The 27,072-nt window shown below is 39.0% G+C and overlaps 1 protein-coding gene and 1 pseudogene across 5 annotated transcripts in view; both read left to right on the top strand.

The window, feature by feature from the left end:
* LOC110201862 (C-reactive protein-like) overlaps nucleotides 1–27,072 on the top strand; it is a 132,477-nt gene that overhangs the window by 9,478 nt on the left and 95,927 nt on the right. The window lies entirely within an intron of this gene.
* On the top strand, nucleotides 26,294–26,901 carry LOC110201863 (small ribosomal subunit protein eS8 pseudogene; annotated as a pseudogene).

Below are 27,072 nucleotides of genomic sequence, written 5' to 3'. Positions count from 1 at the left end.
GTAAACACCTCGCCCCTTATCATACCAACTTGGAAGAACTGAAAATTTACAGGTCCCTACAAGTATCTGAAAACAGCTGTATAAACCCCTGAAGCTTGGGACAGTACATTCTCCACATTGGAAGCAGACTCTCACCTTAACAAAGAGTTTAAAACTCAGGTAATTGGCCAGGATCATGAGCAAGCAGCGTAAAAAGAGTCAGACTATATTATCTTTCTTTGGTGACAAAGAAGACCAAAATATATGATCAGAAGAAGACAACAAAGTCAAAGCTCCTACATCCAAAGCCTCCAAGAAAAATATGAATCAGTCCCAGGCCTTGGAAGAGCTCAAAAGGGATTTTGAGAAGCAAGTAAGAGAAGGAGAGGAAAAATTTGGGAAGAAAAATGAGAGTGATGCAAGAAAATCATGAAAAACAAGTCAACAGCTTGCTAAAGGAGACCCAAAAAAATACTGAAGAAAATAACACCTTAAAAAATAGCCTAACCCAAATGGAAAAAGAGGTCCAAAAAGCCAATGAGGAGAAGAATGCCCTAAAAAGCAAAATTGGCCAAATGGAAAAGGAAGTCCAAAAGACTTACTGAAGAAAATACTTCCTTAAAAATTAGAATAGAGCAATTGGAAGCTAGTGACTTTATGAGAAATCAAGACACTGTAAAACAAATCCAAAAGAATGAAAAATAGAAACAATGTGAAATATCTCATTGGAAAAACAACTGACCTGGAAGATAGGAGAGAGAATTTAAAAATTATTGGACTATCTGAAAGCCATGATCAAAAAAAGAGCCTAGACATCATCTTTCAAGAAATTATCAAGGAAAACTGCCCTGATGTATTAGAATCAGAGGGCAAAATAGAAATTGAAAGAATCCACTGATCTCCTCCTGAAAGAGATCCCCAAAGGAAAACTCCTAGGAATATTGTAGCCAAATTCCAGAGTTCCCAGGTCAAGGAGAAAATATTACAAGCTGCCAGAAAGAAACAATTCAAGTACTGTGGAAACACAATCAGGATAACACAAGATTTAGCAGCTTCTACATTAAAGGACCCCAGGTCATGGAATATAACATTCCAGAGGGCAAAGGAGATAGGATTACAACCAAGAATCACCTACCCAGCAAAACTGAGTATAATCCTTCAGGGGAAAAAATGGTCATTCAGTGAAATAGAGGACTTTCAAGCATTCTTGATGAAAAGACCAGAGCTGAATAGAAAATTTGACTTTCAAACACAAGACTCAAGTGGAACATGAAGAGGTAAACAGGAAAGAGAAATCATAAGAGACTTATTAAGGTTGAACTGTTTACATTCCTGCATGGAAAGATGATATTTATAACTCATGAGACCTTTGTCAGTATTAGGGTAGTTGGAGGAAAAAATTATATGTATGTATAGATAGATAGATAGAGAGATAGAAAGAGAGAGAGGGCACAGGGTGAGTTGAAGATTAAGGGGTCATATCTGGAGAATAAAATTAAGGGATGAGAGAGGATTATACTAGGAGAAGAAAGGGAGAGGTAGAATGGGGTAAATTATCTCACAAAAAAAAAACAGAAAAGAAAAGGCTCTTACAGTGGAGGGGAAATGGGGGAAGGTGAGAGGGAATGAGTGAATCTTATTCTCATAGGATTTGGCTTAAGGAGGGAATAACATACACATTCAATTGGGTATGGAAATCTGTCTTACCCTACAGGAAAATAGGGGGAAGGGGACAAGAGAGCAGGGGGATGATAGAGAGGAGGGCAGATTGGGAAAGGGGTAATCAGAAGCAAATACTTCTGAGGAGGGACAGGGTCAAAAGAAAGAATAGAATAAATGGGGGGACAGGATAGGATTAAGGGAAATAGAGTTAGTTTTTCACAACATGTCTACTATGGACGTGTTTTGCATGACCTATACTGAGTTGCCTTTTCAATGAGGGTGGTGGGGAGGGAGGAGGGGAGAAAATTTGGAACCCAAAGTTTTAAAAACACATGTTTAAAAAAGAAGTTTTCACATGCAACTGGGAAATAAAAAATACAGGAAATGGGGTACAGAAGTCTATCCTGACCTACAGGAAATAGAAGGGGAAGGGGATAAGAGAAGTGGGGGGAGAGATAGAAGAGAGGGCAGAGCAAGGGAAGGGGTATTCAGAATGCATGCCATGTTGGGGTGGGGGAGGGGTGAGTTGGGGTGAAAATTTGGAACTCAAAATCTTGTGGAAGTAAAGGTTGAAAACTAAAAATAAAGAAATTTATATTAAAAAAAAAAGAAAAGAAAGTTGGCTTCAAAGCCAGAAAGAGCTGGGTTCAAGTCCTGGCTCTGACGCATACTAATTATTTGACTCTGCGTAAGTCACTTAATCTCTTAATGCTCTAGGCAACTTCTCTAGGATTATAAATTGTATAAAGTGCTACCAGAACCAGATAAAAATATAAATGAGAAATATTTAACAAAATAAATAAAAGTACAGTTTTTGCTATTGGTCAGTCATGTCTGATTCTCTGTGACTCTATTTGGGAGCTTTCTTGGCAAAGATACTGGAGTGGTTTGCCATTTCCTTCTCCAGCTCATTTTATAGATGAGGAAACTGAGGCAAACAGAGTTAAGTGAATTGCCCAGAGTCACATAGCCAGTAAGTGTCTGGGGCCAGATTTGAACTTGGGAAGATGTGTCTTCTTGACTCTAAGGTGAGACCTCTGTCCATGGCACGTAGCTGCCCCCAAAATATAGTAGAACATAGATAATGTTAATAATTGACTTTCTAAGTTAATATGTAGCCTGTAGCCTTTACTTAAGTGTGACTAAGTGGGCCACATTTCTATTTGAGCTTGATACCACTAGTAGAGACAATACCAACTTACACTTGTAACAGGAGTTATAATGCAACCTTGGAATTTGAGTGTCTTCTACAAATGAAATCACAGGTTTTGTCCCTATCTCTGTTGTTTATTATGTTGATACTTTACTAATATTGACAAAACCCTGAAAAAATCCAACCTAATTATAGTGTATAATCTTTCTAATATGTTGCCATGGCTTTTTTTGGTTGGCATTTTATGTAAAAATTTTATATCAATATTCATTAGAGATACTCGTTTTAAAGCAGAAACAGTTTTCTATTTTAAGGTAGCTGGGTGGTGTAGTGGATAGAATATAGGTACTGGAGTCAGGAAGACTCAATAAACTTCAGTGCCTCCCTAGCACCTCTAGGATCAAATACAAAATCCTCTCTTTGGTGTTCAAAGCCTCTCCTCTAGCCCTCTCCTCTTTTTCCAGTCTTTTTTTTTTTTAGGCAATTGGGGTTAAGTGACTTGCCCAGGGTCACACAGCTAGTCCAGTCTTCTTATACCTTATTCTCTGCCACTTATTCTTCGATCCAGCAACACTAGCCTCCTTGCTGTTCATGAGCAAGACACTCTATGTATTTCCCTTGGCTATCACCCATGCCTGGAACACTTTACTTCCTCATCTTTTCCTCTTGACTTCCCTGGCTTCCTTCAAGTCTCAGATAAATTTCCATTTTTTGTAGGAAACCTTTCATTCTTCTTCTTCTTCTTCTTCTTCTTCTTCTTCTTCTTCTTCTTCTTCTTCTTTTGCTAGGCAATGGGGTTAAGTGACTTTCCCAAGGTCATACAACTAGTAAGTGTCATTTGTCTGAGACCAGATTTGAACTCAGGTCCTCCTGACTCCAGGGCAGGTGTTCTATCCACTGTGCACTTAGCTGCCCCCAGGAAACCTTTCTTAACCCCTCTTAATCCTAATGCCTACTCTTTTAATTATTTTTATTTGTCCTGCATATAGCTTGTTTGCACATACTCGTTTGCTTATTGTCTTCCTGATTAGTTTGTGAGCTCCTTATGGGCAGAGATTGTCTTTTGTCTCTTTTATAAAAAGAGCATCTTTAGCACAGTGTCTGTCACATAGTAGGCTCGTAATAAATATTTATTGGCTGACTGACAGACTTGAGTTCAAAGCCAGGCTCAGATACTTACTAGCTGTGTGACTTTGGACAAGTCACTTAACTTCTTTTTGCCTCAGTTTCCTCAGTTATAAAATGGGGATAAAAATAGCATCTACTTCCCAGGGTTGTTGTGAGATTCAAATATGTGTAAAACACTTAGCACAGTGTCTGGTACATAGTAGGACTATATAAGTGCTAGCTATTATTATTGTTTCTCAGCCCGTGGTTTGAACATTAGGACCATATTTATCTCATAGAAGGAGTTGGGCAGGGTGCCATCTTTCCCTGTTTTTGAAAACAACTTGTTTAATATAGCTAATTGTTCTTTGAATGTTTGATAGAATTGACTTGTAAATCCATTTGGGCCTGGGGACTTTTTTTCTTGGGTGTTCATTTATGTCTTATTCAATTTATTTTTCTGAGATTAGGTTCTTCAAATTTTTTATTTCTTCTGTTAATTTTGGTATCATATTGTTTTGTAAATATTAATCCATTTTATTATCAGTTATGTTTGTATATAATTGGGCAAAACATTTCTAGTAATTTCCTATATTTCTTCTTCATTTGTTGTGAATTCTTCTCTTTCATTTTTTATTTTGGCAATTTCGTTTTCCTCTTTCAGGGGGATCAAATTAGCTAACAATTTCTCTATTTTATTAGTTTCTTCCAAAAGCTATTTCCTAGTTTTATTTATGAAATCTTTCCCCCCACCATTTTGTTTTCTCTCTTTTGAACTTCTATTTTTGTATTTATTGATTTTGTTTTGTTTTGTTGCTTTTGTGGTATTTTTAGTTGCATATTCAATTGATTGAACTGTTCTTTCTGTCTTTTATTGATCAAAACATTTGCTAATCAAAATATTTTTCACTACTGAATGCTTTTGCTGCCTTCCAAAAGTTTTGGTATGTGGTTTCATTGTTTTACTTGATGAAATTATATATTATTCCTATGATTTGTTCTGTTCTATGGATTTTTTTTTTTTGGTGAGGCAGTTGGGGTTAAGTGACTTGCCCAGGGTCACACAGCTAGTAATTGCTGAGTGTCTGAGGTCGGATTTGAACTCAGGTCATCCTGACTCCAAGACCAGAGCTCTATCCATTGTGCAACCTAGCTGCCACTGTTCTATGAATTTTTAAAAAAGTTTACCATGGATCTCTCTCTCTCTCTCTCTCTCTTTCTCTCTCTCTCTCTCTCTCTGTCTCTCTCTCTCTCTCTCTCTCTGGCTTCACTATTTCTACCTCTTTTCCTTCCCCTTCCCTCCACAAAACTTGTAAAAATTAAGCACAAAATGAATTGACATAGTGCCAAATATTATAGATATGATTTACCTAGGTTTTAGCAAATATTTTGATAAAGCATCTCATCCTACTTTGGAGGAGAAGTTGGAGAGATATTGATTAGACAGTAATTCAAGCAGATGGTTTCAAAGTGGTTGGATGGTAAAACTGACAGGCTAGTTGTTGATGGTTCCACATCAGCGTGACAGAAGGTTTTCTGCGGAGTAACCCAGGAAACTGTGCTTGGTCCTTGTCTGTGTAACATTTTTATAAATGACTTGGATAAATGATGGTGTATTAATCAAATTTTCAGACGACACGAATCTAGGCGGGAGAATTAACACAGTGGAGTTAACACAGATAACAACATAAGGATCCAAAAGGATGGTGGCAGCCTCCTGTGGTATCTAACCCAAACAGAGACAAAAGCCACTACACTAATCCATATGTGGACAGCTGGGTGGTGCAGTGGATAGAAAGCCGGGCTTTAAGTTAAGAAGTCTCATCTTCCTGGGTTCAAATCTAGCCTCAAACATTTCGTAGTTGTATGACCCCGGAGCAAGTCACTTAACTCTAATTGCCTCACCAAAAAAAAAATCCCCAGAACAGAACAAACCCTGTTTGCCTCAGTTTCTTCATCTGTAAAATGAGCTGGAGAAGGAAATGACAAACCATTCCAGTATCTCTGCCAAGAAAACCCCAAATGGGGTCACAAAGAGTCAACACGACCGAACAAATCCATAGACAAAGATCCTTGCAGCCACCTATTGACTTAGTTTTAGAATGTGATACTATCTACGCTTACTGTATTTTTATTTTGTTAATATTTCCCAATTACATTTTAATCTGATTCAGCCACGTTCCGGAGTGCTGCTGCCACCTCATCGCATGTTTGACACCTCTGGGCTAGAGCACCAGGCTGAATTTAATGAGATCCAATTCAGTGGAATAAATGTAAAATAAATGCACATGGTTAAAAAAAATCAACTTCACAAATATAAGATGATGGAGACATTGTTATGTGAGGGTGGTTCTGAAAAAAAGTGGTTTTAGTGCACTGTATGCTCAATATGAGTCAGTAGTGTGATACGGAAGCCCCCCAAAATGAATATGAATTTGGGTTGTAATAAGTAGAACATAGCTTGCAGGAATAGTCTGCCCTCTTTAGATCTGTCTCTTCCTACCTTTCCTTTCTTATACCTTACTATCCTTCACATACTTTTCAGTCCTGTAACCCTGCTCTACATGCTGTTCCTTAAACACCACACGTCATCTCTAGACTCCAGATCTTTTCACCAGCTGTCCTCAGTACTGTGCTGGTAAATGTTCAACAATTGACTCCCTAAGGGGGAAAAGTGTATGCAGCATACACTTTTAAATTTAACCTATCATTTTCTCCATCACTTTTTAAAGTCTGAAAATCGACACAATAATAAATCAAACCCTGATTTACAACACTTGTTGATTTTCTTTTTCTTTTCTTAATAATACTTTATTTTCCCCAATTACCTGTAAAAACAATCTTTAAATTCATTTTTTAAAGTTTTGAGTTCCAAATTCTATCCCTCCCTGACTCCCCTTTCCCCTCCCTGAGGCAGTAAATGATCTGGTATCGGTTATACATGTATAATCATGTAAAACATTTCCATGTTAGTCATTTTGTGCAAGAAGACTCAAACAAAAAAAAAAGAAAGAAAGTCTATATTCAGATAGCATGAGTTCTTCCTCTGGAGATGGATAGTATTTTTCATCACTGTATTGCTGGGAATAGCTAAGTAAGTCATTCACAGTGCTTCATCATACGATATTGCTGTTACTGTGTACGATGTTCTTCTGGTTCTGCCCATTTCACTCTGTATCAGTTTACACAAGACTTTCCAGGATTTCCTGAAATCATCCTGCTTGTCATTTGTTATAGCACGATAGTATTCCATCACAATCATATACCACAAATTGTTCAGCCATTCCCAGTTGATGGCCATCCCCTCAATTTCCAATTCTTAGCCACCACAAAAAGAGCTGCTATAAATATATTTTTTTTTGTACAAATAGGTATCCCCACCCCCCCACCTTCCCCTCCTGCTTTTAAAAATCTCTTTGGAATACTGACCTAGTAGTGCTGTTGCTGAATCAAAGGGTATGCACAGTTTTATAGTCCTTTGGCCATAGTTCCAAATTGCTATCCAGAATGACTGGATCAGTTCGTAACTCCACCAGCACTTGTTGATTTCTGAGGTATACACGTTCACACAAAAATTTAAGAACTGGAGAAAGTCCATTCCATCTGGTTTCAATGCACTTCTGCTATTTCCATATCTGGAATGCTCTCCCTCCTTACTTCCGCTTCCTGGTTTCCCTGTCATCTTTCAAGACTTAGCTCAGATACTGAAGGGGCCTTTCCCACTCTCCCTCCCCTCTCTTCTGGGCCTTTCTTTCACCCAGATCTCAGAGGCTGCTCAAAGTATTCTTCAGCTTCAAAGCCAAAGGGAAGAGAAAGGGAAAAGGGTAAGTGTCCCTTTTTGTGTGCTATGTGCACTGAATTCCTCTAGCATCCTCCAGTCTTCAGTTCTGTCTTCAGTAGACAAAGAGAAAACTTCATCATTATACAGTATAAACTCCCAAATCATCATGGCCAGAAATAGGCTTGTCACAAACTTCCATGTGGTCATTTGGACTGAAACATGGGAGGAAATATCTGTTAATGCTGAAAGGACCGTGCCCCATAAGCCAGTCTATTCCCAATACAGTTGAACTTTTTGGAGAAATGACCTGAAAATATGTCTGTCTAGGAAGATCTGGTGCATCTCAATTGTAAGAATAAATGATTTATGTACTCAGTTTTTAGCATAAGAAGAATTCACCTTATCTTTTAAAGAAATGCCTCTAGAATTATATCTGGTAATTAGGAAGATAAGAGAAGTGAGTCAGTCTTCTCTAACTTATCACATCCTAAAGACTTTCAGTCAATGAAATTTTCTGATCATGATGAGAAGCAATACTTTTGACCACAGTTCAAGTCATCTGCTTAAAACAGAAATTGAAAGTATTTCAGAGCGGGAAGTGAAATTTTCTTTTGGAATAAAAAGGAGTCGTAGCGATGCTTATAGCCCACAGTAGGCAATTGGAAGACCCCATTCTCTTCTCAAAATACTTTCCAGATACATTCCACCAAATAGAAATGCAATTAGGTTAATAAGCTTCTCTTATAAAATGCAAATGGAATATCCCCAGAGAGCGTTAATCCTACCTTATATATGAATTGCTTTAATTGGTCCACTTTCCTTTTCCCAGCATAGTCATTTTTGATGATAGGAGGAATAGCTTTCTGAGCAATGAATATTTAGGGGGTGGTTGCAGTGTCTGGGACTAGGGTGTGTGTGTAGGAGATTAGATAGTCAGAGGGTACCCTTCAGAGTATGCTAATCACCTATGGGCCAGGGGAGAGCTACAATCCAAAATGCTACTGAAATTTTTCTGCTCTGCCTGAGGTTCTTAGTGTGTTTGGGACTGGAATGTGTGCAGAATGCCTCTGACAGTGTCTCCTTACGTGAAGTAGCTGGGGAAGTTTGCTTCCAGGGGGATCATGATGGTGTGTAATGGTGGTGTCTTTCTGAAGAAAGTGTGTGTGAGTGTGTGTGTGTGTGTGTGTGTGTGTGTGTGCCATCTCCTATTTTATTTGGATCGTAGGATCATAGTTTTAAAGTTGTGCGTGTAGTCCAACCGCCTCATTTTATAGATGGGGGCCGGAAGGTTGTGACATTTCCTTGGTGGTAAATAGTATGTGGCAAAAGCAGAATTTGGGGGCTCCAACTCCAAAGCCAGGTTGTCAATGTCTGGCTTAAAACCTTCCCAGTGACAGCTACTTGGTCTTGATAAGATGGCTTCAGGGTTTGCCCTCATCTTCAGTGCTTCCCAACCCCACGCCAAACAAAACCCCACTATAACCAATACAATAAACATTTATCAAGCTCTTCTTGTTGGCAGAACCCTTTGCTAGGTGCTGGCAGAAATATAAGATTTAGAGAAGATATGGCTATTGCCCTCATGAAGCCTGCAGTAGGGGGATAAGACCCCAACACAGATAAACATTATCATTACCATTACGTGATATGTATATTAAAGAGTTGCACAATCAAATAATATGTGAGTTCTGAGGGAGAAAGCTGTTACTGATCTGGGGGATTAGGAAGGGGTGGCATTTGATTTGTACTTTAAGAAGTGGTTAGTAAGTCAACAGGGCAGCTAGGTGGTGTAGTGCATTGAGTGCTGGCCCTGGAGTCAGGAGGATCTGAGTTCAAATTTGACCTCAAATATTTACTTAGCAATGTGAACCTGGGCAAGCCATTCAATCCTATTTGGCTCAGTTTCCTCATCTGCAAAATGAGCTGGAGAAGGAAGTGGCACACCACTCCTGTATCTTTGCCAAGAAAACCCCAACTGGGGTCACAAAAGGGTCAGACATGACTGAAATGACTGAACAACAAATTAAGTCAACAGATGAAGAGGACAAAGTAGAGCATTGTAGGTATTATAGAGAAGCTAACTTCCCTACAAGTAATACCACTCTGAAGTGTGTCTATCTGGTCTGTCCAAAATAAGGCCAGGAGTGAAGAAGAAAGCAAAAAGACCCGCAGGCATGCTGACAAGCAGGCAAAATAGAAACCACAAAGCATTTATGCTAAGCGTAAAGCACTTTATTTATTGGTAAGTTCTTTATTCAATCAATAAACATTTAATAAGTGCTGGGTATACAAAAAGAGGCAAAAGACAATCCCTGTCCTCAAGGAGTTTACAGTCTAATGGGAGAGACAACAAACAAACAAATATATACAACCACATCCAGGATAAAAAGGAAATAATTAACAGAAGGAAGAAAGGCACTAGAATTAAGAAGGCTTTCTATGGAAAGTAGGATTTGGACCTTAAAGGAAGCCGTGGAAGTCAGTAGTCAGAGCAGAGGAGACAGTGCATTACAGGACAGTGGGAGATAATGCCCAGAACTGAGAAATGGGGTGTTTTGGTCATGAAACAACCAAGAGGTTGGTGTCACTGGATAAAGAGTACCTGTTGAAGAAGACTGGAAAAGCAGGAGGGGACTAGGTCATGAAAAGCTTTGAATGCCTAACATCATTTTGTATTTGTCCCTGGAGGCAATAGGAGGCCATTGGAGTTTATTGAGTAGGGGGGTGACATGTTTACTCTTAATTTACAGACAACTTTTAACAAATGTAGTTAACTGGTTTTCCAGGCCTCAGAACATTAGAACTGAGGAAAAAGGGGCCAGTAGAGGAAGGCCCACAGAGTAGTGAGAAATGACAATTGTGTGTTTGACAGTAAGAAAGAAGATAAACTATAAAAATTAGATTGAAGAACTAAAAAATTACAGCGGTCTGGGTCATTTAGTGAGGGCATCACCGAGGACAAAATAAAACAGCATATTGACACAAGTTGATAGTCAGAACCTTAACTAGCAGTATTTGCAGGTGAGGTAGCACAGATTTCACACGAGGTGACATCCATGAAATGTGCCATCAAATCAACTCCATTTAGGGGATAAGTACACCTTCTTAACATGGTGTTGCCAACCTTAGCCTAACTGATGCTGTTCCCATTAGCTGCTCTCTACTCATACAAAGTGGTTCATAGTGGTTCAATCTTCCTTACTCCAGGGTAGGAGGTAAGGAGGGGAGTAGAAGGGAAGAGGTGGGAGCTGTGTGTGTGTGTGTGTGTGTGTGTGTGTGTGTGTATGTATGTATGTGTGTGCACGTGTGCGCACACGCACATGCCTGCACACACCTTTGATATCAGAGTATCCTGCCTGTCCTTCAAGCCTGTAACCTACATGTCATCCTAGACTCCTCACTATCTCATCCCTCATATCCAGCCTGTTGCCAAGGCCTTGTTGACTTCACCTTTGCAACATTTCTCAAATACACCTCCTTCTCTCTTCTGACGCTGCCACTATACTGGTATAGGCCCTCATAACCTCACATCTGGATTATTTTAATAGCTTGCTGCTGGGTCTGCCTGCCTTCTCTCTCCCCATTCTAATCCATCTTCCATTCATCTCCTAAAGTGATTTTTGTAAAGCTCAAGTCTGATCATGTTACCTCTCCACCCCCCTCCCCCACCTACCCTCCATAAACCCCTCCAGTTTATTATATATATAACAACATATATACAATATATAACAACAAATGCACACATATATAATATATACACATATATGTATATATACATATATGTGTATATATGTGTGTATGTATATATAAATACACACACACATGTATAATATTGTCTCTCCCATTAAGTTATAAGCTCCTTGGGGGTAAAGAACTGTCTTTTACTTCTTTTTGCATCTCTAGCACTTAGCAGTTTCTGGCAAGTAGTAGGTGCGTAATATATGCTTATTGACTGATGGTTAGGATCAGGGAACATCTGTTTAGCTACATTTGGTGTTGCTGTAAGCACTAGCTCCTAACACTCCTATGCTTTTGCAGAGGGTCCCAGCCTTTTGAAATCCCCTGCTGAGATCTAGTCTCCATCCAACATCACTGGGAAGCAAGAAAGATATGTGCAGGCAGGAACAGACACTGAGGGTTTTGAAGGGGAGAGGTGGGTGAATGGGGAGAGGAGTGTTGCCCTTCCTTTCCCTTCCCTTGGCTGTAGTTTCTGATGCTTTGGAACTGGTATTGTATGGCTTGGTATTGCCATTGTCTCCTGAAACCCCATGGCTTCACCCACTCCTGTGCATTGTTGTTGTCTCAGAGATCCATTCTATAAGCAATCCAAATGCAAATGATTCTCCATTGGAGTTTGTCAGGAAAGGATTTTCCTTTGATAATAGTGGCATTTAGAGCAAACCTGCTGCAAACATGGGTCTCATGAAAGTTGACATGGGAGGAGTGAAAATTAAATGTTGGGCCATTATCACAGCAGCAACTCTAAGCTTACCCCTTAATCTTATTGGTTTGGCTCCATTTTGTGAAAATATACCCAGTGGGAAGGCAAACAAACCAATTTTCTGAGAAAAGGCCAAGTCCATAAAGATCATACTGAGGCTTGCATGTGTTGAGTCTGACTGCAGGTCTAAGACAATGCTGGCCATTGAGAGATTTTGAACTAGGAGGAGACAAGAAGAGAAAGCCAAGTGATCCAGTTCTAAGCTAATTTCCCTCCCCCCACTGCATTATGTAACTCTAGCTATCCTGGCCCCTATTGCTCAAAGGCCAAGTATATTTCATCCCCTTCCTCTCCATTTCCCACTGTTGTCTGGTCCCCTTAAGGGAGTTTTGTGGTGTCTAGCCTCTTTGAAAATGGCTCCAACTCTGCTGATGGTGTTCCCCTAAGTATAGGGTGGGTGTCTTGCACTCCAGTTCTATTTAGCCAATAATAGATTAACTTTTACAAAGAAATATTTATTTCAAAGGTATAATTACAAATGTACGAACTTACTTCCCAACATATAGGAAGTATAATCCCCCTCATTTTCTATACAACTTTAGTCTCTAGAGAGAGGATTAGGTTTAGAATTTAGCTCAGCTCCTATAAAGTGCTCAGTCCCAGTTCCAAGTTCAAAACATGCCCCCCAGTCCCAGCTCGCCTGGCTTGTCTGGGCTTTCCTAGCTGGCTGGTTTCAACAACCTGCTTACAATCCTGACTCCAAGGTCACCCAAAGTCCTAGGATTAGGGGGGATTACCTCTGGCACCTGAAATTGAGGACAAATGGAATGGGAAAGAAACAAATACCCTCAGGCCCATTTCTTAGAGCCATGGTAAAAATGAGTCCTTCTCCTCTCATTGATTTTCAGTTCATGGCCTCCTCAATGTGGTTGAATTGTGAACTCTACCCTCTGGAAACAGCACGAAATTCATGAAAGGAAAAATCTTGGGGAAGAAACAGCATGTGATCCAGAAAGTGATTGATTGTCTCAATCTCGGTAGATTAAAAGAGGTAGCCATTCTGGTGAAGAGGACCTGCATGTTAGGCAAACTGGGCCTGTCCAGGCAAGCTCCCTTATGGGTGCCTCTGATGAGGTTTAGGGGTGCTGGGACCCCAAAATCACAATAGGCAGGTCCTGCCTGAAAGAATTCGACCCAAGCCTTCTTTCAGCCAAAGACAAGGTTTATTAGAACATCCATCATATTGGGCAGACTGTTAAGGAGTCTGAATGTTAGTGAGCTATTGGCTAGATTCTAAGAATCTGAGCAATGGCTAGATTTTAAGAATTTGAGCATCTTAATGGAGACAAGATGGACCTTATATACAGAAAGACTGTGGGAGGAATCTAGGAGTGGCCAAGTAGTTTAGGATGACTGGAGGAGGGGTCTAAGGAGATCTGGATGGGAGTGGCCAATAAGCTGGGGTGAACAGAACTCCTGGGACCTGAACAATGGAGCCTAGCTAGGATTAAGTGGGAAATGGCTGGGGGGCCATAGGAAGGGCTAGTCTAGGTTAAGGGTAACAGAACTGGAAGATTGGGTGTAGCCACAACGAAAGGCCAGTTGATGGGATTATAGCCTCAGGTGAACCCGGAGACTTGGCCATGTGGGAAAGTCCAGGGTTTTTCCTTTCTGGGGTCCAGATCCCAACCCCATCACCTCCACCTTAGGTGATCTAGAACTGCTCTAAAGGCAAGCCTCCTTATAATAGTAAAGACAACTATGGTGTTTCCTTATCCCTTGTTTCTGTCTCTGCAGAAGTAGAGGAGAAAGGGCAATGTAGCGCGGGGCTGGGCTAGGATTCTGAGGTTCTCAGCTGGGAAGTGCTTTCAGAATCCCTAAATTCAAAGTCCGAGGGCAAAATTTGACTACTCTAGGCCAAGCTATAATTTTAGGTGATATGAAAACTCTGTCCTGGGCTCTCTAGGGCCCTCTATACTGTTTTACTTGGTTATTTCTTCAGCTTTTGTGGATTCAGTTATCATCCCTATGCAGATAATTTTCCCATCTATTTGTCCAGGACTAATCTCTCTCTTGACTTCTGGCCTCCCATCTCCAACTACCTATTGTATATGTAGAACTACTTGTCTTTTAGTCATGTTAAACATAATATATCCAAAACTGAACTCATACTCTTTTCCCCCCTAAACCCTCCTTTCTTCCAACCTTTTCCATTACTGTCCAGAGTACCATCTGCCATCTTTTTAGTTACCCAGATTGGTAACCTGGGTGGCATCCTTGAGTCCTCATTCTCTCTCATCACCCCCCCTTGTGCCACCCCACCCCCAATCACTTGTCAGGTCATTTTGATTCACTCTTCATAACATTTCTCATATATGCCCCCTTTCTTTCCTCTGAGACGGTCACCACCTTTTAGGTCCTGATCACCTCATAATTGGACTATTGCAGCTTTAAGTCTCTCCCCATTTAATAATAATATCCATAAGGATAACTAGAATTCATATATTGCTTACTATATGCCAGACACTGTGCTAAGCTTTTTGCTAATATCATCTCATTTGATCCTCACCATAACCCTGGAGGTAAATGCTATTATTAACCCCATTTCATAGTTGAGAAAATTGAGGCAAACAGACGTTAAGTTGTTTGCCCAAGTTCATGCATCTAGTAAGCATCTGAAATCAGAATTGAACTCATCTTTCTGTGTCCATACCTAGCATTCTATATCCATTATGCTGTCCCTTGCCCAGATCTTCCTAAAGTGCAAATATGACATCACCCCATTCTCTCCCCCATTCAATATTCTCCAGTGGCTCCCTATTACCTCTAGGATCAAATATAAAATCTTTTGTTTGGCTTTCAAAGCCAGTCTTCTTACCCCTTCTTCCCTTCCTTGTACTCTGTGATGCAGTGACACTGGTCTCCTGGCTATTCCTTATACAAGACATTCCATCTCCTACTTTGAAGTCTTTACTCTTTCCCTTATTACTTTTCCCTCCTACTTTTTCCCTCCTTATTCCATCCCCCAACTCCCCTGACTTCCTTCAAGTCTTAGCTAAAGTCCCACTTCTGCAAGAAGTACCACCCAGTCCTCCTTAATCTTAGTGCCTTCCCTGTGAGTCTATGTCCAATTTATCCTGTGCATATCTTTGTTCATAGTTGTTTTTGTCCTGCTCCCCCATTAGATTCTAAGTTCCTTGAGAGCAGGGACTAGTTTTTGTTTTTTGTTTTTGCTTTTCTTTGTATCCTCAGCATTTGGCACTATGTCTAACATGTAGTAGGTACTGGTTGCTTCATAAATGCTTGTTGACTTGATTTAGCTTACAGTGATTAGAATGAATCATTAAGAAAAAAGTTAAGGGGCAGCTAAGTGGCACAGTGAATAGAGCACTAGTGCTGGAGTCAGGAGAACCTGAGTTCAAATTAGGTGTCAGACACTTGACACTTACTAGCTGTGTGACCCTGGGCAAATCACTCAACCCCATTGCCTAGCAAAAAAAAAAAAAATTGTATCATGTTTAATGAATGTATCCTGTTTAAGGAGTTGGGAAACTGCATACTACCCTTTAGAATGATTTCCATCCAAAGTGGTTAAAATAAGAATAAAAAAATTTTGGTGCTTAAAGAAACAACCTTTCAGATAAGCTGGAGAACTTAGGTTTATCTCTTTTTCTGAACCATCTTACTGTGATAGCTCACTTGTTCCAACCTGCTAGTCACAGGCTGGCCGCATCTCAGACTGGCTTCCCCAGTCTGGAAGTATATGAATCTTACTGGTGGAGGTAAAAGCTACCTCACTTAATCTTTTTTCAAAATTTTTTTTTCTAATTAGTACACATTTGTTTTTTCTTCCTCCTATTCCCTCCCCACCTCCATTAAATAAACAAGAAAAGAAAAAGAAAACCCTCATAAAAACATGCATTGTCCAACTAAACCAATTCTTTCATTAGCTTTGTCCAGAAATGAACATTTTATTCTGTATTATTTATCTTGCACTTCCATCAGAAGGTTGGAGCAAACTTATTTTCAAGATTTCTTTATTGTTTGTGCCTCATGTTTATTGTCCTGGGTATTTTTCTGGCTTCTGATTCTGAGCTTTGTCTTTGCTTCAGTGAGATCTTGTTAGGTTTCTTAGCCCTGGTTCTGTTTTGACTTAAATTAAATTGAATTCTGGTCATTCCTCAGGTCTAGCTCTTATATTGGATCTTCCAGGCTGATTTCCCACTTTATCTTCATCACCTATCATTGCTTACGCTCTGGCATAAGAAAAGGAGGTGCTAAGAACTATGAGAACTCATTTTATAGTGTGGAAACAAGCAAGCCTTGAAATATGAATCCTTGATGGAATTCACAATTGCATATATGCAGCCAACATTTGCCACAATTTTGTGGTCTTTTTTGGGGGGTAGGGAGAGTAACTAGAGTTTTTGTGGCTTGTGGAGAATTGGTTCCAAAAAATATTGATCGCAGAAATGTTTTCCAATCAAGGGATATTAGTGCTATTCTTTTTAGTTACTGAGTTAGCTCTGGCTTTTCCAATAATGACACTTGCTCTGTAATTATTCTGAATTCTTATGATGGCTCCTTAGATAGGATTGAACAACCTATCCACAGCGTGCTGGATACATTCCCATAGTACCAGATCACTCAACTGGGTTTCTGGGCCATGACCCTGCTGCTGTACCTTCTTTGAAAATTCAAGGAAGATAACTCTCCCCATAGGCTTTTGTATGAGGGCTGAAAGGGATGATGAGTAGTGAGCTGGGTTGATATGGGTTCACAGAGGTGCTGAATAACAAAATTCTCTTGGTTAAAATATTATCAACCCATCCCAATGTCATAGGATGACCTTAATAGAATATAAACTTTCACATACATCAAGCAAACATAACTTGATGTACTGGCCTGGGAAAAGTCCATTGTCTGATCTCAGCAAAGTTCAATGACTTTGTCTCGTGGATATGTAGGGAATGTTGAAATATTAGGAATTTCTGGTGGCAAATGAGCCCTTCAACTCTTGCTATATCCCTTGTCCCTGGAAAACTACAAAAGCATATGAATCACACTATTATGCAGTACTCAGATATCAATCTTTAGAATTTACATTGTCTGCATTTATTTCTAGAATTGAATCTGAAGATAAGGGAGATAAGGTGATGAGTCAAAGTCATCTCTTTGAAACTCATGATGAAGAATTTTCATTATGAAAAACATCCTTACATTCTTCAGCATTTCTGTTCATAATTCATGAGGATATTTGAATCAAGACCATTCATAGAATCATGGGATTGGGAGCTGGAAGGGACTCTATAGAGATAATTTTGTCGAAAACTTTTGTTTTTATGGAGGCTGAAATAAGGACTAGAGAAGTGAAGTGACATGCCCAAAGTCACATAGGTTTGTTAAATCACAGAACTAGGATTTGACCCTAGATTCTTTGACTCCAGTTTCACATTGCCTCCTGGGAAGCTAATGCCTTGCTCATCTTCATCTCATACCTGGCAAAATGTTGGGTGCTGCCTTTTGAGAACTAGAACTTCGTGGAGAGAGAAAGAGATGGCCTCAAGAAGGATTAGGGGCAGTGCTGTGTCATCGAGGGGACAATTTGCTCTTTTCCAGTCATAGATTTGGCTTTCCCTTTATAAAAAGCAACACCTCATTCATGGGATATGTTGAAACCCTGCGTTGTCCCTGGAATGTTTTGTAAAGCTTCTGTCTCCTTGTGTAATCCAACAGAGTCCAGTAAACCAACATGCTTTGTAGTCAGTTCCCAGAAACATGCTATTTGGAGGCTTCTTTTGGGAACTTTACAGATGATAAAGAGTAAATGATGAGGTTACAGAATGTGAAACTCCAGTCTAAGCCCAAACAGCAAGAGAACACAACTGGACAAGAAGAGAACCAGTAGAGATAAGCAAGGGGTAAATTGAATCAGCATGTAGTTACACCACAAAGGACATATAAACAAGATAACCAGTATTGCATGAGGAGACTGAGGTCACCTGATAAAGTGGGGCAGTAATTGAAAGTTTTTGAGTTGGGGTGCTCAGGTCTCGGAGATGATGGAGACAAACATGGGGAATTTGGTAGAGGTGTTGTTTTGGGGCTGAAGAGTGTAAGCCTATCTGGTGTGATGGAGGTCAGCAGGATCATCTTCCTTCTACACTGGAATTATTCCCAAGTATCAATAACAATCTCTGAGGGGGCAGAGTACAGACAAGAGTAGCAATCACGATCTCAAGCAAAGCAAAACCAAAAATAGACTAATTAAAAGAGACTACCATCAGGGAAACTACATTTTACTAAAAGGTACCATAGACAATGAAATAACATCAAAAAAATTTACAGCAAGTTTCCTGATAAAGGCCTCATTTCTCAAATACATAGGGATCGGAGTCAAATTTATAAAAATAAGAGCCATTCCCCCATTGATAACTAGTCAAGGGATATGAACAGAAAGTTTTCAAAAGAAGAAGTCAAAGCTATCTATAGTCATATGAAACAATGCTCTAAATCACTACTGATTAAAGAAATCAAATTAAAATAACTCTGGGATACCACCTAATACCTGTCAGAAACGACAAATGCTCAGAGGGGATGAAGGAAAATAGATACAGTAATATACTGTTTGTGAAGTTGTGAACTGTTCTAATCATTCTGGAGAACAATTTGGAAATATGTTCAAAGGGCTATAAAACTGTGCATACCCTTTAACCCAGCAATACCACTACTAGGTACATATCCCAAAGGGATTAAAAAAAGGAAAATGGCCTGTATGTACAAAAATATTCGTAGCAGCTTTTTTTTTTTTGTGGTGGCAAAGAATTGGAAAATGAAGGGATGCTTATCAGTTGGGAAATGGCTGAACAAGTTGTGGCATATGATTTTGATGGAATACTGTTGTTACTATAAGAAATGACAAGGTGAGATGGTTTCAGAAAAACATGGCAACACCTATGTAAACTGATGCAAAGTGGAGTGAGCAGAACTGGGAGATCATTGTATAGAGTAACAGCAATATTGTAATGGTAATCAACTGTGAAAGACTTGGGCTGTTCTGATTAATACAATGATACAAAGACAATTCCAAAGGAATGATGAAAAAATGCTGTCCATCTCCAGAGAGAGAACTGATGAACTCAGTGTCAGCTGAAGAATAATTTTCTTGCTTTATTTTATTTTATTTTATTTTATTTTTTGCTATGTGGCTAATGTAAAATGTCCTGCATGATTTAACATATATAATTGATATAATTTTGCTTGTCCTCTCAGAGGGTGGGAGAAGGAATATTAAAAACAGTAAATTAAAAAAGGTAAAAAAATAACAAAAATAATCTCTGAGTGGGTTCTACTTTTTCCTAAATGACACCCACATGGAGAGAGTCAGGTCTGAAAGTGTTCTATTTGCCACTGCAAGGAACACGGAACAACAGTGTTGAAACAAAGAGATGATCTCACATTTTTACTCCCTAATGAACCTTCTAGGGAGTTTTAGTGACTGCAGGCTTTCAGTGGGGCATTAACTAGAAAGAACTTAAGATGCCTCAGAGAAACACCATCCCAGCATGCTACTCACCATGCCTATGAACCTCCATCATGTTCATATTCTCCTTAGTATCTCCATGAGATTTACACCAACTCAACCTAACTCATCATCAGTCCCATCTCATTTGGACTCATCCCACTACATATTCACTATCCCAATCAGGCCATACCCTCATTGGCATGCTATTTATGATTCTTATAAGTATGCAATAACAACATGTATTAATCATCATCTGTTAGCTCCCACTAGCCTGGTTCACCACTCATAATCCTCATAGCTAGTGATATAAAGGCCTCAGAGATCACAGAATCACTAGCTTTTAGAGAAAGAAGAGACCTCAGCAACCATCTAACTTAAACCATACTTGAAGTCCATCTCTACTATAGCATACTCAACAAATGGTTGCCCAAAGCTCTCTAATGACAGGGAATCACCAACTCCAAGGGCAGCTCATTTTACTTTTAAAGAGTTAAAACTGGTAAGAAGCACATTCTACCCTCCTACCCTGATTTCAAGCCTATGTCTGCCTCATTGCAACCTCTATTCATTGCTCCTGGTTTTATCCTCTAAATGGGAAGGAAGGAAAGAAATGTTTGTTAAAGGCCTACTATGTGTCAAACACTTTACAAATATCATCTCATTTAATCCTTACAACAAACCTGGGAGGTGGGTACTATTATTAGACCCATTTCACAGTTGAGGAAACTGAGGCAAACAGAAGTTAAGTGACACACAGCTAGGAAGTGTCTGAGGGTGGGTTTGATTCAGGTTTTTATTATATTGGCAGAGCCAAAAAGTGAATGATAGAAAGATCTCCAATTATTTATCTTCCTTCATTTTTATAAAAATGCTTTGTAGTTGCTTTGTGTTTCTTTCCCTAAGCTCAGAAAACTGAACAGTGATCCTTAGAAAGACCTCATTATCTAGAGAATTCAGGGGATTGAAAATCTGAGTGATGACTGGCAGTGAGAGGTACTTCTTGCAACTGTGCCATTTATTTTTTAAAAAGTTTATTATTTATTTATGTAATTCATTTAAAAATGTTTTTGAGTTCCAAATTCTCTCCCTCCTTCAAGCCCTTCTCACCACTCATTGAGAAGGCAAGCAATATGATATCAATTCTACATGTTAAATCTTGTAAAACATTTCCATATTAGCCATGCTGGAAAAAAAAATTAAAAAGCATGGAAAAGAAAAAAAGTAAAAAATTATTTTTCATTTTGCACAGAATGTATCAGTTCTCTCTCTGGAAGTAGATAGCATTTTTTATCATGAGTCCTTTGGAATTATCTTGGATCATTGTATTGATCAGAGTAGCTAAGTCTTTCATAGTGGATCATTACAAGATTGCTGTTACTATACATACTGTTCTCCTTGTTCTGTTCACTTAAGTTTGCATTAGTTTACATATGTCTTCCAAGGTTTTGCTGAAACCATCCTTCTCATCATTTCTTATAGAACAGTAATATTTCAAGACAATTATATATCACAACTTGTTCATCCATTCCTCAATTGCTAGGCATCCCCTCAATATACAATTCTTTGCCACCACAAAAAGAGCCACTATAACTATTTTTGTGCATATGGGTCCTTTTCCTTTTCCTTTGATCTTTTTGGGATACAGAACTAGTAGTGTATTGCTGGGTTAAAGGGTATGCACAATTTTATAGCCCTTTGGGCATAATTCCAAACTGTTCTCCAGAATGATTGGACCAGTTCACAATCCCATCAAAAGTGTTCCTCTTTTTCCTCATCCCATTCAGTATTTGTCATTTTTCTCTTCTGTCGCATTAGCAAATCTGCTGAGTGTGAGGTAGTACCTCAGAGTTGTTTTAATTTATATTTCTCTAATCAATAGTAATTTAGAGCATTTTTTCACATGACTATAGATAGCTTTGATTTCTTTTTCTGAAAACTGCTTTTCACATCCTTTGGACATTTATTAACTGGGGAATGATTTATATTCTTATACCTTTGACTCAGTTGCCTATATATTTGAGAAATGAGGCATTTGTCAGAGAAACTTGCTGTAAAATTCTTTCTCCCAGCTTATTGCTCTCCTTCTAATTTTGACTGCATTATGGTTTTGTTTTTGCAAAAGCTTTTTAATTTCACATAATCAAAATTATCCATTTTACTTCCTGTGATCTTCTCTATTTCTTGTTTAGTCATAAACTTTTCTCTTATTCACAGATCTGACAGGTTAAACATTTCTATGTTACTCTAATTTTTCTACAATATTACCCTTTATGTTTAAATCATGTGCCCATTTTGACTTTGCCTTGGTTTACCATGTGAGATAGCAGTATATGCTTAGTTTCTGCCAAACTGCATTCCAGTTTTTCCAGCAATTTTTGTCAAATGAATTCTTACCCCCAAAGTTTGGATCTTTGGGTTTATCATGTGTTAGATTACTATGTTGTGTACCTAATCTGTTCCAATGATCTACCACTGTTTTCCTTCATCAGTATCAGATGATTAATACTTGGTAACATAGTTAAAAATCTGATGCTACCAGGCCTACTTTCTCCTTTCACATTTTTTTTCATTGATTCCTTTGATATTCTTCACCTTTTGTTCTTCCAGATGAATTTTGTTATTATTTTCTCTAGCTCTATAAGATTTTTTTTTGGAGGGGCTGTAGAGGGCCGGTCTGGGGAGTTGGAGGGCTTAGGCCAGCCCAGGTCTTACCTGTAGATTGTACCAAGCCCAACAGCTGTGAAACTCAGGATGTTGGCTCACCACCGCCTTGTTCTGTCTCTTGAGAACAGGATGCAGGAAGTGAGGAAACGGATAGGGTACAGGACAGGACACAGGAAAGAAAGTAACAGACAAGGTACAAGGAAGTAAGGAAATCACTTAATTAGGTTTGTGCCTTTTATGGAAAATAATGTTACTGTTGCTTGATCCAGTACTATATAAGTCTGAGCCCTCAGATCAATAAACGAAGTTTGCTCTTCACATCTTCCACCTGGCCCGTGATTCTTTCTCTCTTCACACTCTGCCGGCATCAGACCATGGCTGCAGATGCAGGTGCTTGCAGTAAGGGGCAGCTAGGTGGTACAGTGGATAGAGCTCCAGCCTTGGAGTCAGGAGGACCTGAGTTCAAATCTGGATTCAGACACTTGACACTTACTAGCTGTGTGACCCTGGGCAAGTCACTTAACCCTGATTGCCTCATCAAAAACAAAACAAAAAGAAAGATTTTTTTTTTGGTAATTTGATTAGTATGTCATTGAATAAGCAAATTAATTGAGAAACAATTGTCATTTTAATTATATTGGCTCAACTTACCCATGAGCAATTACTATTTCTTCAATTGTTTAGATCTGTCTTTATTTGTGTGAAAAGTATTTTGTAATTGTGTTCATATAGTTCCTGGGTTTGTCTTGGCAGTTAGACTCCCAAGTATTTTATAATGTCTGCAGTTATTTTAAATGAAATTTCTCTTTCTCTCTCTTCCTGCTGGACTCCATTGATACCATGTAGAAATGTTGATGATTTATGTGGGTTTATTTTATGTCCTGCAACTTTGCTTAAGTTGTTAATTGTTTCAACTAGTTTTTAGATGATTCTCTAGGGTTTCTCTAAATGTACCATCATATCATCTGCAAAGAGTAGTAGTTTTATTTCCACTTTGCGATTCCAATTTCTTCCATTTCTTTTTTCTTGTCTTATTGCTATAGTTAGTATTTCTAGTACAAGATTGAAAAATAGTGATGATAATGGGCATCCTTACTTCACCCCTTATATTATTGGGAAGGCTTATAGTTTATATAGGAATGAGCATTATATTTTGTCAAAAGCTCTTTCTGTATCTGTTGAGAAAATTATATGCTTTTTTTATATGCTCAATTGTGCTGATAGTTTTCCTAATATTGAACTACATATCCCTGGTATAAATCCTACCTCATCATAGCATATGATCTTTGTAATATATTGCTCTAATCTCCTCACTAGTATTTTATTTAACATTTTCACATAAAAATTCATTAAAGAAATTGGCTTATAGTTTTCTTTCTCTGTTTTTGCTCTTTCTGGTTTAGGCATCAAAACCATATTTTTGCATAAAAGGAATTCATTAGGACTCTTTCTTTGCCTATTTTTCAACAGATTATATAGTATTGGAATGAATTGTCCTTTAAATGTTTGGTACATACATCCAGTCCTGGGGATTTTTTCTTAGGGAACTCATTTATGGCTGGTTCAATTTCTTTTTCTAATATATGGTTATTTAGTTATTCCATTAATCTGGGCAATTTTTATTTTTGTAAATAAGTTTTATTGTCATATAATTAGGCAAAATAGCTTCTAATAATTGCTTTAATTTCATCTTTGTTGGTGGTACATTCACCCTTTTCATTTTTGATACTAGTATTTTTTTTCTTTTTTAAAAAAATCAACTTAACTAACAGTATATCTGTTTTATTGCCCCCCCCCCCAAATCAGCTCTTTTCAATTTCTATTTTCTTTCTGGTTCTAAGATATCAGGGCAATTTTCCTTTATAATTTCTTGAAATATGATGTATAGGCTTTTTTTTTTTTGATCATGGCTTTCAGGTAGTTCAGTAATTCTTTAATCACCTCACCATAATTTGTTTTCTAGGTCAGTTGTTTTTGAAATGAGATATTTCACATTTTCTTTTCTTTTGTCATTCTTTTGACTTTGTTTTATTGTTTTTTGATGTCTCATGGAGTCATTAGCTTCCACTTTCCCAATTCTAATCCTTAAGGAATTATTTTCTCCAGTGAGCTTTTGTACCTCTTTTTCCATTTGGCCAATTCTGCTTTTTAAGGCGTTCTTTTCTTCATTGAATTTTTGTGCCTCTTCTATTGTTAGGCCACACCTTTTTTTAAGGTGTTATTTTTTTTGAGTTTTTTTTTTATGTATGTGTGTGCTATTTTACCAAATTGTTAATTCTCTTTTTATAATTTTCTTGCATCATCATTATTTTTCCCCAAATTTTCCTCTACCATTCATTTCTTTCTTCAACTATTTCAGGAATTCTTTCTGGGTTTGTGTTCAATCTTCATTTTTTCTTGGAGGATTTGCTTTAGCTGTTTTCATGCTTTTATCTTCTGAGCTTGTGTATTGATCTTCCTCATGATCATAGTGCAGGGTTTTATGATCATTTCCTTTTTGTTATTGTTGTTTGTTCATTTTCCCCAGCCTTTTTATTGACTTTGAACTTTATGTTAAAATTGAGCTCTGCTCACTTGGGGATGGGGAGACACTGTCCCAAGCTTCAGATTTTTTCATGCTTCTGTTTTCTGAACTAGTTCTGGGGGTCTGTAAGTTTTTGATACTTACAAAGTGGTCCTGGGAGAGGTATGGTCCCTGCTTTCATGGTCTGTGCCCAGGAATGACCCCTGCTCCCCTTCAGTCACAAGCTTCCTGTCCACCTTGGAACAGCAACCAGGGCCCCTGCTTCCCTGCAGCTACAACCTCTCCTCTCTGCTCTGGAACTGTGACTCAGAACTGCATATGGTCTACAGATTTGCCAAACAGCACCCAACCCTGTACCTATTGCAAGCTCATGGTCCCTGGTAATATCTTTCTGACCATTTGTCCAGTCACTGAACCATCTTAGGACTGAGAACTCCTGAAGCTGTTGGTGTTGCCATTGCAGTCACCTCCAAGGTCCATTGCTAGTATTGCTGATGCATGCACTTTGGGCTGGCCCCCACCCCATTGTCACATACCTCTCCTTCTGTCCTCTTAAGTAGTCTTGGGCTAGAAAAATGTCACTCTGTGACCTTTTGTTTGCTAGGCCACCCCAGAATTGGATTTGACATGTTATATTAAAGCTGTTTGGAGGGGAACATTAGGAGAGTTCAGCTGAGTTGCTGTCTCTACTCCGCCATCTGTGCTACTTATTAGAAGAGGAGATCGCCACAGAGAAGATCATCCTGGAATCTTAAAGCCTAAGCCAGGACCTAACTGGCCGAGTAACTTGGACCCTGAGCTGTTGCTTGGATAGTACAGACCAAGGTGAAAATGAAATCTATTCAAGAGTAACACAAGTCTCCTAGCAGTCTTTAGCTGTTGGGTGAGCATAATAGCAGTGCTGAGTTTCTGTATTGGTTTAGAGGTTTTTGTAAGTCCTTAGAGTTACTCATATATTTTTTCTCTCTCGGAGTTAGTTTGCTTCCTTGAATCCAACAAGTTTTCCCTTTATCCTGGACAAATATTTTAGGATTAATGGGTTACTGTTTCACAGTTTCAGAATTTGTTAATGCATGTTTATGATTCTTTTGGTTTTAAGCATTTCTTTTATGGTGAAGGAAATAAATAGCTGTCCTATACTTGATTTCTACTGTTTTGTATACAAGTACCTTTCTACTTGAACTTATTAATGCCTTTTAGGGGAGATCCTAAACATAAGTCAAACCTAAGCTAGATTTTAAGAGGTTTTCAGTAGAACTCTGGAGACGGATTAATAAGAGCTAGAGTATACCAGAAAAAGACTCAGTCTTCTCTTTGTGGTAGGGAAGTTCTCCCCCAGGACTCAATCTACTTTAGATGAACTTAGAACTGAGGCCATTTGTGGAAGGGATCCTTAAGCCTCCACTCCTTCAGGGGCCCAAGATCCTTTTAAAAAGATGCTTGAGCTATTGCCAACCATGGGGATCTCCCGGGACAACTGGCATGAGTGCCGCAAGACCAGGGGTAAGAGCAAGCCCTATGGTAAGAAGCACATGTATGAGCTGGGCCGCCCGCCTGCCAACACCAAGATTGGCCCCCGCCGCATTCACACTGAGGAGGCAACAAAAAGTACTGAGCACTGAGGCTGGACATGGGCACTTCTACTGGGGCTCCGAGTGCTGTACCCACAAACAAGGATTATTGATGTGGTCTACAATGCATCCAACAATGAGCTGGTCCGGACCAAGACACTGGTGAAGAATTGCATCGTGTTCATCGATAGCACCCGGTGCTGCCAGTAGTATGAGTCCCACCATGCCCTGCCCTTGGGCTGGAAGAAGGGAGCAAAGCTGAATCCTGAGGAGGAAGAAATTTTAGATAAAAAGCGGTCAAAGAAGATCCAGAAGAAATATGAGGAACGGAAGAAGAATGCCAAGATCAGTTCACTTCTGGAGCTAAGTAGGGCAAGGTCCTTGCCTGGATCGCACCAAGGCCAGGCCAGTGTGGCTGAACAGACGGCTACGTGCTGGAGAGCAAAGAGCTTGAGTTCTACCTAAGAAAGATCAAAGCCCCAAAGGGAAAATAGACCCTAACTTGGACATTCTTTAATGGATTGTTTAAAAAAAACCAGATGCTTGCTGAACCTAGAAATGGAAGTGGGATTTCAAAGAGAATAGTCCCTAGACTAACCTCATCTTCTTTTTTTGGGGGGAGAGGGCATTATTATTAAACTAGTAGATTAGTAGAATACTGAGTT

Source organism: Phascolarctos cinereus, unplaced genomic scaffold, assembly GCF_003287225.1.
Source record: "Phascolarctos cinereus isolate Bilbo 61053 unplaced genomic scaffold, phaCin_HiC Scaffold_5;HRSCAF=322, whole genome shotgun sequence".
Lineage (NCBI taxonomy): Eukaryota > Metazoa > Chordata > Mammalia > Diprotodontia > Phascolarctidae > Phascolarctos > Phascolarctos cinereus.
The sequence above is the reverse complement of the archived record's forward strand: the minus strand, read 5'-3'. Positions and strand labels throughout refer to the sequence as shown.